The sequence below is a fragment of the Bubalus bubalis genome, chromosome 11 (assembly GCF_019923935.1).
Source record: "Bubalus bubalis isolate 160015118507 breed Murrah chromosome 11, NDDB_SH_1, whole genome shotgun sequence".
Classification (NCBI taxonomy): domain Eukaryota; kingdom Metazoa; phylum Chordata; class Mammalia; order Artiodactyla; family Bovidae; genus Bubalus; species Bubalus bubalis.
Window position 1 is genome coordinate 38201643 of NC_059167.1, and position 15019 is coordinate 38216661.

Genomic DNA, 15019 nt, shown 5'->3' on the forward strand with positions numbered 1-15019 from the left:
CAGAAATGGTGTGCAATCTCAAAGACAACCAGCATTTAGAAAATGCAAGGCAAGTTGTTTTGCTGGGTCCTTGAGCTAGTATGTACAGGTAAGTTCCCGAGTGTGATTCTGGGATTTCAGAGGTGAAAAATTCTTCCTTTGACTCTGAGGATAGAGACCTTTGTCTTATTTGTCCCCAGCATAGTGCCTGATACATATGTACTCAGTAAATACGTGTTGAATTGAAGCCACTCCATCTGGATTTTTTCCTGAGCCTCTGAACCCTAGTTGAACTCGCCACAGGACTTGAAATAGCTCAGATTATTTGTTTCCCAAAAAGCTATTACATGGGAGGAGGTGCCTCTCCAGACTCATTATGGCTTAGGACCACATCACCAGGTGTTAGGAAAAGACATATCTCCTTCCTTGTTCCTATAACCTCCCTCCATGGGAATATTTTGCCATCATCAATGCAGTGTTAAGACAGAATTTTAAAATCAACTTAGCCCTGACCATCAGTGTTTTCATTTGTAACCTGGAGGTTGAGTAGTTCTGTACTGTGTCCAGAGTCAGAGGTTACCTCAGTTACCTTCTCTGATTCACTCTTTGCACCTTTGTTTTTTGTTTTGTTTTTAGTATTTATTTATGTATTTGTGGCTGCATTAGGTCTTAGTTTCGGCACAAGGGCTCTTCATTATGGCGCGCGGGCTCAGTAGGTGTGGCTCAAAGGCTTAGTTGCCCTCTTGCACGGGAGATCTTAGTTCCTTGACCAGGGTTCGAATCATGTCCCTTGCGTTGCAAGGTGGATTCTTAACCACTGGGCCACCAGGGAAGTTGCGTGCTTTCATACAGTTTAGAACAGTGCTTTTTAGACTTGTGAACGTGAAGGAACAGCCTAGGACAGCTTTAGCTCCCCTCACCAATTTGCAGAAAACCTATAACCCCCTCCAGAATCATAATTCATATGTAAAAACAAAAAAAGTTTATAAATTATACATAAGGTCATCCTCAGAAAACACATGTTGTTTTTATTGTTATGTAACTTGCATTCACGGAGAAGGCAGTGGCACCCCACTCCAGTACTCTTGCCTGGAAATCCCATGGATGGAGGAGCCTGGTAGGCTGCAGTCCATGGGGTCGCTAAGAGTCAGACACGACTGAGCGACTTCACTTTCACTTTTCACTTTCATGCATTGGAGAAGGCAATGGCAACCCACTCCAGTGTTCTTGCCTGGAGAATCCCAGGGACGGGGGAGCCTGGTGGGCTGCCGTCTATAGGGTCACACAGAGTCGGACACGACTGAAGCGACTTAGCACAGCAACAGCAGCAGCAACTTGCATTTGAAGTTAAAAACAGTGTGATAACTACCCAGAGGGCTTGGCTTCCCTTAGACAAATTGTTTAGCTTCCCTTCAGGCCAGGTTGCTACCCATAAGTGTCTACCAGCTAAAAAATCTGACACTCCCACTGCCTAAAGATTTGTTCACAACTGTTGTTAAAGAGCAGGAGCCACTGCTGGGAGAGGAGTAGCATTCCCCTGAAAGCTGAGTCTCTCGCTCCTGGTCTTTCGTTCTCTCCCACCCATTAGATTATGTTGTTTCTGTGGTGTGGCCTGTATTCTGGATTTTCAGGAGTCTGCCCTTATTTCTCTTTACTTGTGTGATTCTTGTTTTCCTGATCCAAAGCTTTCTATGTAATAAACTTTTGGGGGAAATGACAGTGACATGTCTAAAGTCCTGTGAAAAATCCCCCTTAAACGTCTGCCTGAGGTGATCAGTAAGGGAAAAGTGATGCTATGTCTAGAAGGCAGACTGTGTTGTAAGTTCTTTTAAAGCAACGCAGATACAGGATATTTAAACAAAGTGAAATTCTGGGATGCTTTTTGTAGAGTAAGTTTTCATTCAAAGCATTTGGGGACGGTAGTCTGGAAATATCGGTAAAGAATCTGCCTGCAGTGTAGGAGACCCAGGTTCGATCCCTGGGTTGGGAAGATCCCCTGGAGAAGGAAATGGCAACCCACTCCAGTATCCTTGCCTGGAAAATCTCATGGGCACAGGAGCCTGGTGGGCTGCGGTCCATGGGGTCCCAAAGAGTTGGGCACGACTGAGCGACTAACAGTCTGGAAATATCATACTTATGCTTACAGCTCAGTCTAAATAATAAAATGTGTAAAGTAGTTTTTCCATGTACTGTTGTTGTTGTTTAGTCACTAAGTCACTTCTAACTCTTTGCAACCCCATGGACTATAGCCTGCCAGGCTTTCTTGGTCATGGAATTCTCCAGACAAGAATACTGGAGTGTGTTGCCATTTCCTACTCCAGGGAATCTTCCCAACCCAGGGATCAAACCTAGGTCTCCTGAGTCGCCTGCATTGGAAGGCAGATTCTTTACCACTGTACCATCTGAGGTCTGTGGAATTTCCAAGAAGTTTCATCCAAGTGCTAAGTTTGGTTATCAAATTTATGGCTTCCTCAAACCAAAATCCATGCTGAGTTTTAACATTTTCCATCACCTCATTAGTGAATGCAATGCTGCAGTCATCCTGCTAACTGCAAAGAAAACATCAAAGATTTGCCCTCTGGAGATTTTCTCCAAAGACTCTTGAAAATGATAGGACTTTTTAAAAAAGGTTAAGATACGACACTTCAAAGGACAACCATGATAATATGAAATGAAAATCTGTTGATATACTGCAAGGACAAATGCTCGGCCAGCTAGACTGTTATTTCATCTCAAATTTGTATCACCATGGATACCATCTAAACATAAAACAAGTGCTTGCAGGAGATCTATTAAAATTTCAAAAGCATCATGCTTATCTGTCCACTGAGAAAATGATAAATTTCCTTCAGGTCATTACCCTTCTCATTATTCTGAGAAGAGACAGAAATTACATTGTCAAATTCTGAAATAGTTATAGTAATTGATGGATAAAAGAACAAACTTCCTCAGTTGTTTTCAGTGCAACAGGTATGCCCATAACAGACACTGATCTTGCCAACCAAGTGCATAAGGCACTTGTTTTGTGCAGATAGCTTAGGGATGGTGGTGGTGGTTTAGTTGCTAAGTCATATCTGACTCTTGTGACCCCATGGACTGTAGCCTGCCAGGCTCCCCTGTCCACGGGGATTCTCCAGGCAAAAATACTGGAGTGGGTTGCCATTTCCTTCTCCAGGGGATCTTCCCAACCCAGGAATCGAACACAGGTCTTCTGCATTGCAGGCAGATTCTTTACTGACTAAGCTACAAGGGAAGCTCCAAAATACTTCCCTACAAGTCTTGAGGCAACAGTGTTCATTTTTGAAGAAAATCTACTGGACACAACGTCTGACTGGCCATGACTGTACTCCATATTTAGTCCTACTTCTTAGTTATTCCAGTGTGAAATTATACAGCTGGCATTCCTGTGTCAGTTTCATGAGGAAGGAAGCCTACAGGTTCTTCTCTCCGGTATGAAATTTATCAGCATAGCTCACCAGCATGGTGTTCTTCCCCTGATGTGTTCACACATCGTCATGATTATGAGTCTCTTATTTCCCCAAGGGTTTCTTTTTAGCAGCTGACTCTGCTGTTTCTCCACAGAACATGTTAACTGGTGTCACCTTCTTAGGACCTTCTCACTGCCTTCTCACCAGGATTTGTCTTGCACTTCAGCAATGTTTGAGATTCATCAAAAGCAAAGAGAATTTATAGGAGTTCGTCAGCCTCATGTCCATCTAGAGGTAGGTTTTGTTTTGTATATAAGAATTGAAATTTCAGTGCAAGCTATTATGTTTAAAATAAAGGTATATTGTACAGCATAGGGGAATATAGCCATTATGTTGTAATAAGTTTAAATGGAATCTACCCTATAAAAATATTGAAAATGTTTTACACCTGAAACTAATATTGTAAATCAACAATGGTAATGTGGTGATGTTGCTCAGTTGTGTCTGACTCTGTAGCCCACCAGGCTCCTCTGTCTATTGAAATTCTCTAAGTTACTATTCCCTTCTCCAGGGGATCTTCCTCACCCAGGGTTCAAATCCAGATCTCCTGCATCACAGGTGGATTCTTTACCATCTGAGCTACCAGGGAAGCCCTCAAAATCAACTACATTTCAACTTTAAAAAAAATTTCTTTTAAAGAAATGTCAAAGGTTTTTAAGTGTTTCCATTCTCGTCAACAGTTAAAGATAAAATGTCTTCATCTAGTTCATCTCCTTGCTTTGTGCTGGGTCTGAGCATTGCTGTTTGTGTCCTTATATTTTTGTTCCCGTTCAGAAGTTTTACTGATCTTGGTTTTGGCTTTTTTGTTGTCTATTTTGTTTTGATGTTTCAGAGTCCCGATTTCATCTTCACTCAATTCTTCTGTTTTCTGTTAGGCAGATTGTTCAGATGACTGGTGAGATAAAGATACACTGTAATGACTATTTCTTCAAAGCATAGAGGTCTCCAAGTGTTTGGCACATAACTGATGCTTTTGATGCTTTATCTTCTAAGTTTTATCTTCTTAGGTCTGCTCTCCTACACTTTTTCACCTGCTCTGCATCTGGCCAGGTCCTCCAGGGAATATGAAGAAGACCATTACTGACTTTTCCTCATGCAGCGGGGGCCATTAAAGAGCTCGGTATCCTCACCTTGCATGTCTGGCTTCTCCCTTTCTGTCTCCTCAGGGCAGCCTGAGGAGTAAGTGGGGTGGGGGGAGAGTCAGCCTAACTCGAATTCCATGCCCAAACTATCAATTAAATGTGAGAGTAGAAAAAGACTATTTTTAGGTATGCAAACATTCCTCCTAAAACTTAACCTCTCTTACATCCTGAGGTAGGCATGCTTCTAAACTGCCCCTCAATAATTTTGCCTCTGTGTGTGGGGTGGACCTAATAGTTTGCTTCTGATAAATAGAACATGGCAAAAGTAATGGATGTCACTTCCAAGATTAGGTTACAAAAGACTGACTTGGTTATGTTGGCATTCTCCCTTGTTTGCTGTGATGAAGTCAATTCATTGTAATTTAAATGTGACTACTAGCATAGTTCATACTGCTTAATGTTAGAAAGCTTTTCTAGTATAGACTAGCATCATAAATTTTAAGTATTACTTACAAAGAATCTAGGAAAAAAGTGAAAACAGTGGCAGATTTTATTTTCTTGGGCTCCAGAATCACTGTGGACAGTGATTGCAGCCATGAAATTAAAAAAACGCTTGCTTCTTGGAAGAAAAGCTATGAAAACCTAGACAGCATATTAAAAAACAGACATCACTTTGCCAACAAAGGTCCGTATAGTCAAAGCTATGGTTTTTCCACTAGTTATATACGGATGTGAAAGATGGACCATAAAGAAGGCTGAACATTGAAGAATTGATGCTTTTGAATTGTGGTGTTGGAGAAGACTCTTGAGAGTCCCTTGGACTTCAAGGAGATCCAATCAGTAAGTCCTAAAGGGAATCAATCCTACATATTGATTGGAAGGACTGATGCAGAAGCTTCAATACTTTGGCCACCTGATCAGAAGAGCTGACTCATTGGAAAAGACCCTGATGTTGGGAAAGATTGAAGGCAGAAGGAGAAGGGGACGACAGAGGATGAGATGTTTGGACGGCATCACTGACTCAATGGTGAGTTTGAGCAAAGTCCCGGAGATAGAGAAGGACAGGGAAGCCTGGTGTGCTGCCATCCATGGGGTCACAAAAATTTGGACATGACTGAGCAACTGAACAACAACAAAGTATCTGAAACCACAACAGTGTCAAGCACTGATTCTTAGCCTTCCACGTGGGCTCTTACACTTTATCAGTTAATATCTATCCTCATTATTTATTGGTGCACAACAAACTGCCTTCGAACCTAGTCACATAAAAACAGCAACAGTTTTATTATCCTTACGGAATTCAGATGGTATGGCAGGGATGTTATATCTCTGCTCCACGATGTCCAAAACCTCTGCAGAGAAGACTCAAAGGCTGAGGGGGGATTTGAAAGGCTAGAAACTGGAATCATGTGGAGGCTTCCTCACACTCATACTGGCACCTGGATGACATGAAGCACCTGGGTGGGTCCTCTCTTTCTGATGCGGACTTCTCCCAGGATAGTGGCCAAGTTCCAAGAGGAAGCTGAGTGTTCCAGAAAACACAGGTAGAATCTCTGTGGCCTTTTATGACTTCACCTCAGCAATCAGAGCTTCCCTTGTGGCTCAGTGGTAAAGAATCAGCCTGCAATGCAGGTGACTTGGATTTAATCCCTGGGTCAGGAAGACCCCCTGGAGAAGGGAATGGCAAACTCAAGGTAGCATTCTTGCCTGGAGAATCCCATGGACAGAGGAGCCTGGGGGGCTGTAGTCCATGGGGTTGGAAAAGAGTCGGACATGACTGAGCAGCTAACACTGTCACTTTCAGCAGTCACAGAGCATCACTTCTTCCATACTCTATTGATGGCAGGGATCAGCAAATTATGGCTTGATGCTAAATCCATCCTGCCACCTGTCTCTATAAAAAAGGTATCATTGGAACACAGCCATGTCCATTTGTTTACATACCTTCTATGGCTGCTTTCATGCTCTGATGCAGAGTTTAGTAGTTGCAACAGAGACCATATGGTCTGCAAAGCCTAAAATATTTACTATCTGGTCCTTTAAAGAAAAGGTTTGTTGAGTCCTGCTTTATTGGTTAAACCAATCACCAACCTTTCTGTGTCAAGGGGAGGGAATAGACCCTGCTCTTGGAGGGAGGTGTGTCAAAGAAGGTTCAGCCATTTAAAAAATCACCATGGCACCTGCTCACCTCTTGGATTTTTAAAAGATAATTTATTTATTTATTTTTGGCTGAGTCTTTGTTGCTGTGCATGGTTTCTCTTGTTGAAGCAAGTGAGGGCCACTCTTATTTGAGGCATGCAGGCTTCTCATTGCAGTGGTTTCTCGTGTTGCAGAGCATAGGCTCTAGAGCGTGGGCTCAGCAGTTGTGGCACACAGGCTTAGTTGCCCTGCGGGGTCTTCCCGGACCAAGGATTGAACCTGTGTCCCCTGCATTGGTAGGTGGATTCTTAACCACTGGACCACCAGGGAAGCCCAGCCTCTCATATTTTAATCCTTGTTTGGTTTTTAATTTTGTAAGCTACTTAAAATAGCTCTTCTAACTCTTTTTATACTAAAGTTCTGTTAGAGAACGTTGAAAGTGATAGTCAACTATGTTATTTTAAGTTTTATTCTTTTTTCTTTTTAAACTTGTTTGTGTCAGCACCTGTGGGTAAATATTTGGCTGGTAGTTCTTTTTTTAAAAAAAAAAAAAAGGTTAGAAAGGTTAATCTGTGTTCACAGAGTTAATATCAGGGATAAGGAAGACCTTTAGTTCCTAGAAAAAAACAAGTGGAAATGGTAAACAGTTGTCCAAACAGTTAAGCCTCCCTTGGTCAAGAAGGTTCATGTTTTAAAAATTATTAACTACTTACTTATGAAAAATTTTTTACTTAAATATGCTATATTGGTACCATTTTAATTAATCCCCTGATTTCCTCATGTGTGGAATGAAGGGTGTGGGTAGTTGGTGGCTGCCGTTGCAGGCTTCATATTCAGATCATCAGGAGCCCTGGTCCCCATCCTAGGTAATTAAATCAGAACGTCTGAGAATAAATTGGGATTGAGCCCAATAAATACTAGAGGAGAAAGAAATTCATAAAAACTATCTCAGTATATTTTCTGGAAGTATTTCTTACAACACAAAATCCTGTCATATCATTCCTGATGTGGGGATGGTGTGAAACTATTATAGCTCACAGCTACTCCAAGAAAGACCTGCTTTTACTTCAAATAAGCACTGCATATTCTGGACCAAGGGCTTCCCAGCTGGCTCCGTGGTTAAGAGTCCACCTGCCAGTGCAGGGGACAGAGGTTTCATCCTTGGGTCGGGAAGATCCTCTGGAGAAGGGAAAAGCTACCAATTCCAGTGTTCTTGCCTAGAGAATTCCATGGACAGAGGAGACTGGTGGGCTATAGTCCATGGGGTTGCAAAATAGTCAAACATGACTTAGTGACCAACCAACAAACATTCTGAGCCAAACTGGAATGCCCTGAAGTTCTTCAATGAGAAAGAAATGCTCAGATGACCAAGAGCAAAGCTTTCACTTTGGAATTCTCCTTAATAGCTAACACAAGACTCCTCCCCAACAAAACCTCCTCCCCAAAAGCTTATCTTGTGGGTCCACCCTGAAGGTGAGAGATCCCTTAGCCACCCTACAGACTGTGGACAAACTAGATATCCCCAGTTTCCTGGCAAAGACATGACTGAATGCAGAATAAGTATGCTGAAGGGATTCCTTATGATAGTGGCTTCTGGAAGACACTATATGAGAAAGGTAGGCTACCTTGAAAATAGTTACTGATATTCAGACAATGTTCCTAAGGATCAAATAGACTGGACCAAAAAGAGCACCACATTTAGGGTACCTGTGTTCTAGGAATTCAGTGGAAATTCCCCTGGGATTCACATTTTGTCTTCCCTAAGGGACTAACTGTGCTTAGTCACTCAGTTGTGTCTGACTCTTTGCCACCCCCATGGACTATAGCCCGCCAGGCTCCTCTGTCCATCTGGATTCTCCCTGCAAGAATGCTGGAGTGGGTTGCCGTGCCCTCCTTCAGGGGATCTCCCCAACCCAGGTATTGAACCCAGATTTCCCACATTGCAGGCAGATTCTTTACCATCTGAACCACCAGGGAAGCCCAAGGAAACCCTAAAGAACCCAAAGCACTTGTTAAAAGTAAGAAAATGGAAGAGGCAGGTAAATAACCATATTACATGACCAATATGTTATATTAGGGGGCTTCCCTGGTGGTTCAGACAGTAAAGAATCTACCTGCAATGCAGGAGACTCAGGTTCAATCCTTGGGTTGGGAAGATCCCCTGGAGAAGAGAATGGCTACCCACTCCAGTATTCTTGCTTGGAGAATTCCATGGACAGATGAGCCTAGTAGGCTACGTTCTGTGGGGTTGCAAAGAGTTGGACACAACTGAGCAGAATTTTTTTAATTGCTATATTTGGAGTTTACATTCCTCAGTGGATTAGTGTCTGGGCTGCTCTGGCTTTTGTCAGAAGCTTAACAAAAGTCATGTAGACATACATCACACTCCTTGCAGTGGTAGCAAAGTCACCAGTCATCAAGGCACAGATTTCAGAGAGCAACAACCTGAATGCACAGACAAGTTAAAAGTTCCTCTGTATGCCAACAAGAATGATAATCAGGGCTGGATATGGGCAGCCCCAGATTAAAGAACACCAGCTACTCTTCAATATGCAAAAAACTAAGATCATGGCATATGGTCTCAGCACTTCATGGCAAATAGAGAAAAAGTGGAAACGGTGACAGATGTTACTTTCTTGGGCTCCAAAATCACTGCGGATGGTGAGTTCAGGCATGAAATTAAAAGACATTTGCTCCTTGGAAGAAAAGCTATGACAGGCCTAGATAGCATATTAAAAAGGAGAGACATCACTTTGCTGACAAAGGTCTGTATAGTCAAAGCTATGGTTTTTCCAGTAGTTATGTACAGATGTGAGAGTTGGACCATAAAGAAGGCTGAGTGCTGAAGAATTATTGCCTTTGAATTGCAGTGCTGGAGAAGACTCTTGAAAGTCCCTGGGACAGCAGGGAGATCAAATCAGTGAATCCTAAAGGAAATGAACTCTGAATATTCATTGGAAGGACTGATGCTGAAGCTCCAATACTTTGGCCACTTATGCTAAGAGACAGCTCATTGGAAAAAAAAACCCTGATCCTGGGAAAGATTGCAGGCAGGAGGAGAATAGTTGGATGAGATAGTTGGGTGGCATCGCTAACTCAATGGACATGAGTTTGAGCAAACTCTGGGAGATAGCAAAGGACAGGGAAGCCTGGCATGCTTCAGTTCATGGAGTCACAAAGAGTCAGACACAATTTAGAGACTGAACAAGCTACTCTGCTCATGGAACAACCCCAGAAGTAGAAAGAGCAGGTTATTTTACTATGAGAACCTGAATTTGGAGAATTAAGTAGTCAACCATCAGGAAAACCTCAGGTTAACTGAACACTGGGGACAAGTTTCTGTCATTGAGGAAAGTCCCTGCAAGAAAGCTATTGAAAAACCTCTGTATCCAGCAGAGCTCTGGGAACTCTGAGATGAGTTGCACTATCTGAGATTACTTAATGAAAAAGGTATATGCTACTTACCATACTCAGAAGAATGTTTCTTACTGAACTCAGAGTTTCTGCAGCTGCTGTGCCCAATGTAACCTACATTAACCTGGCCATCCTCCAGCAAGATGGCAAAATAAACAATAAAAATGTATGTTCCTTTCACTTAATCCCCAGAACTGTGTACTGCTATAATGTGGGTGAGTTTTCTGGCCTGAACACTAGTTTTGTTTTGGCCTCAATCAGTGTCCCTGGAATTTACTTTGTATGGAATATACTTTCCAGGTCCTTCCTAAGGTTCCCCAGTGCAGGGATGGCTACTTCAATCAGCACAGGGAAAACTGCTTTATTGCTGCTGCTGCTACTGCTAAGTCACTTCAGTTGTGTCCAACTCTGTGCGACCCCATATACGGCAGCCCACCAGGCTCCCCCGTCCCTGGGATTCTCCAGGCAAGAACACTGGAGTGGGTTGCCATTTCCTCCTCCAATGCGTGAAAGTGAAAAGTGAAAGTGAAGTCGCTCAGTCGTGTCTGACTCCTAGCGACCCCATGGCCTGCAGCCCACCAGGCTCCTCCGTCCATGGGGTTTTCCAGGCAAGAGTACTGGAGTGAGTTGCCATTGCCTTCTCCGGCTTTATCGCTAGGAACACATAAAGTTGACTCAGTTTTCTATTTGCAGATTACCACGCTGAGGTCATTTATGAACTTAACTATCTCATCATATAGACTTTTGATCCAGCCGCCATAGCTGAATTAGGTTTTTTCCTGAATTAGTATTTTTATTCCTCTATTATATTATTTAAATTTTTAAAAATTTTGTATTGGAGTACAACTGATTAACAATGTTGTGATAGTTTCAAGTGAACAGTGAAGGGACTCAGCCATACATATGTATGTATCCATTCTCTCCCCAATTCCCCTCCCATCCAGGCTGCCATATAACATTGAGGAGGGTTCCCTGTGCTATACAGTAAGACCTTATTGATTATGCATTTTAAATATAGCAATGTGTACATGTTCTTCCCAAACTCCCTATATTCCCTTATTATAATGAAAGCCAAGCCTCTCTGCTCTACAACTGTGATAGGAAATTATCAGTCTACAGCTGGCCTGCTAGAGAGTGAAGGAAAGACAGGGTGATCACTATTTCTCTAAACTGAGTTCCTTGAAAGAATCAGTATTTGAGACATAGTGGTGGGTAGCAGATCATTCTCATCAGCCAAGAATTTCAGGATAAGAAAGCAGCCTCTGTTATACTGATGTTGCACATTGACTCCTCATCTTTTGCTGGCTGCCTCAGTGATGGCTGCACCTGGAGCCTTTGCTGTATTGAAACTGATCTGCCTGACAGTGGAAGAGTCTTAATCCAGGATAAAAAGTGGTAGAGGAAGTGGACGGTGGTAGAGGAAGAACGTAGAGTAGCTTCTACATTCCATTTCACACTGATATCCCATTATAATAAAAATATTCTTTCTTGACATTTTACCATATTCATCTTTGGGTAGAGTATACTCTCTCATTACTTCTAGAATAATCTTCTTTCTTGTCAGACACCATGGACAGACACTTGGCCCTGAATTCTGTTACTTCCCCCCCCCCCCAAATTTGCCTGTATAGTGTATAGCAGTTTTCTCTAGCTGAGTTGTTCTCAGACCCATAAATCTTAACAGTTTTCAGAAAATGTGCCATAAAGATAATTTCTAACATTTACAATAGTGGGGCTCAGAACCTCTGGGCAACTGCTGCCAATGGAGCATAATCCTATCCCATAGCAGCTGAGATTCTGGGGATTAAATTTCTCTGAATAAATTTATAACTTATCAGTAGTTGTCCCAGTATAAGAATAAATATCTCTCTGGAAGAGAAGAATGGGCAGGAAATGAGTAACAATACGTTTCTGTACATAGCCAGCTCGCAGAAGCACAAGTCACATCCATGCCAGCTTTATTGTGTTAACAATAAAATGTGGAGGAGAACAATAGAATCCCCTTCAGTGTAGTATGGAAACCAACCCAGAGTTGGTGCCTAGAAATGAAAATGAAGCTATGGAAAACTATCATCTGAATTTTAACTCTTTTCTATATTTCAGCCCCAGGCTGAAGGTGCTAATGAACACTAAAATTTCTGTAACTAGTGGTCAAAGAGAAAGAAAAAAATGGAAGAGCCACAGACTTAATAGCCAGCCCTCTAGGACTGATAATAGATTCCTTTCCTAGTTAATCCACCCTACTCCCAGAGAATCAGCGACATCACTGGTCCCAGCAACATCACAGAATTATTTTCAAGACCATAGTGTAAAGAAGACCTGCCTCCCCAGCCTGTCAATAAATGATAGAATCACTCTTCTTGTCTCCCACCCCTTAATCTGCATTATTCTTAATTTTTTTCCCCATATAATTGAAATGATGGAAAGACCTTTGGCAGGAGGAACAGAACTTCTCACATCTACTTTCTCTTTCTTACGAAAGGGCTGTTCTTTGTTAATTTACCAATCTTGGCCCCAGCTGGGATCATGTGAGAAAACTCGAGTGAGCGCAATAGGAACTCCCCACTTCCTTTTCCTCCTGTTAACCATTTGGAAGATTACAATCTTAGAAATGGGAATATTTCGTTAGGGTCACAGTGAAGGCCCTAATGGAATGTTTGTTGCTATACAATGCAGAACATGAATGCTGAATTTATTTAAATGATCAGGAACCAGGAGAATAGAAATGGTGTCAGTTACCTATGCCCTTGATAAGTAGATGAACAGAGTATCAGTAATGGAAGGCAAAACAAAACTGTGTTTCTTAAGAATAAATAGTTAAGAAACTTTGGAATAGGAAATAAACAAACTTTCCTTTGTTCTTTGTTGAAATTCAAAGAAAAGAAATAAGAGAAGAGTCAAGAGATAGATGTTTAAGAGTATTTTAAAGCACCAGTTTGGACTTTTGCTCTCATGGGATAGGTTTTGGCTTAGATTTGCAAAGCTAGCATTCCAGAAGTTGTTTTATTTCTACCTAGGTATTAATTAAGCTATCACTAGGTGCCATTCCCAAAGATAGTGGTTTTGAGGGTCAAAGATTGACATGCTTTTGATTTTTTTAAGAAGAAATAATATTCTTATAAAGGAGCTAGGCACAAACAATTCCTAGAATTATCCTTAAGTGTAAAGAATTATACACAATTGGAAACATTTTCAAAAAAATGCGTAGGTGTGTAATTAATTTTATCCTATACTTATTTCAGTGTTATCAATCATTGCTTATTCTAGTTTTATCTTTCTTACTTCATTTTATCCAAGCCTTAAGAAGAAAAAAGTTTTCAAATTTACCCCAAACTCTTCTTGAATTTGGTCCTCCAAGGGCCTTCACCACATTTCTGGGACTTTCAGCAGCTCTGTCAGCCACCGAAACTTCTTTCTTCTTCCGTGGAGGCTTTAGCAGCTTTAGACTGGTGTCTGCTCGTCTTGAACAAGCTTAGGTGGCTCTGCCCAGTGTGCCCAGTGCACAATATCCCTGAGTACTCAGAGCTCTTCCCTTCCTCAGCCAAAGAAGAACTAGAGGGAGACCACACCTCCTAGACTACTTTGTGATGGTTAACTGTGTGCCAGCCTGGCCCACTTGTTTGGCCCAACACCAGTCTAGCTGTTGCTGTGAAGTTGTTTTTTTAGATATGATTAACATTTAAATCAGTAGACTTTGAATAAAGCCGTTTACCTTCTATAATCTAAGTAGAGCTCATCTCATCAGTTGAAGGCCTTAAAATCAAATACTGAGGTTTCCCAAAGGAAGAGGAATTCTCCTCAGGATTGCAGCATAGAAACTCTGTATGCCTGCCCTAAAGACTTTAGACCCTCCACCCTCTAAAATTGCATGTGCCAATTCCTTAAAATAAGTCTCCCCCTCTCTTTCTCCTATTGGTTTTGTTTCTCTGCAGAACCCTGACTAAGTACAACCTTTTTAAAGTTATTTCTAGTGAAATAAGTCAGAGAAAGATGAATAGCAAAGGATATTACATATTTGGAATCTAAAAAAAATGGACTCATAGAAACAGAGAAAATGCTGGTGGTTGGTGGTTGCCAAGAGGAAGCTGATGATGGGGATGGATGAAGGGGTCAAAGGTACAAATTTTCAGTTATAAGAAGTAAGTTCTGGCTTCTTCCCTTGGTGGTTCAGTGGCTAAGACTGTGCACTCCCAATGCAGGGGGCCTGGGTTCTATCCCTGGTAGGGGAACTAGATCTCACTAAGAGTTTGCATGCCACAACCAAAGATGCATGCCACAACAAAATTTGAAGGTTCCATGTGCCACAGCTAAGACCTGGCACAGTCAAATAAATAATAAACATTTTAGAAAAAAATAAAGATGTTCTTGGAGAAGGCAATGGCACCCCACTCCAGTGCTCTTGCCTGGAAAATCCCATGGATGGAAGAGCCTGGTGGGCTCCAGTCCATGGGGTTGCTGAGGGTCGGACACGACTGAGCGACTTCCCTTTCACTTTTCACTTTCATGCATTGGAGAAGGAAATGGCAACTCACTCCAGCGTTCTTGCCTGGAGAATCCCAGGGATGGGGGAGCCTGGTGGGCTGCCGTCTATGGGGTCGCACAGAGTCGGACCTGACTGAAGCGACTTAGCAGCAGCAGCAGCAGCATACATCAATTACACCTCAATAACTTGGGAAAAAAGAAAGTTATTCCTCTGTTTTTGCTTTTAGCATTTTTTTCTTTGAAACCAGAGTTAAACTTCTAATCTGCTTCAATTACTTGCGTTTATTTTCAAGCATTTCTTCATGGGTTCATGGGTTTCCTTAGTAATAGCTCTAACAGATTTCTATTGTGCAGCTTCTTTTTTTTTTCTTATTTAAAAAAACCTTATTATTCATATATCTTTTCCAGAGAAAAAAATTTCAAAATTACATTTAG

At 41.8% G+C, this 15019-nt stretch overlaps 1 long non-coding RNA gene across 1 annotated transcript in view; it reads right to left on the minus strand.

Moving 5' to 3' along the window:
- The window catches only part of LOC123328031, a 51799-nt gene extending 37936 nt beyond the window's left edge, over positions 1–13863 (minus strand). Inside the window, exon 1 of the long non-coding RNA XR_006542747.2 lies at positions 13430–13863. This is a non-coding gene — a long non-coding RNA (uncharacterized LOC123328031). The remainder of the gene's footprint in view (positions 1–13429) is intronic.
- Between the last annotated feature and the right edge of the window lie 1156 nt (positions 13864–15019).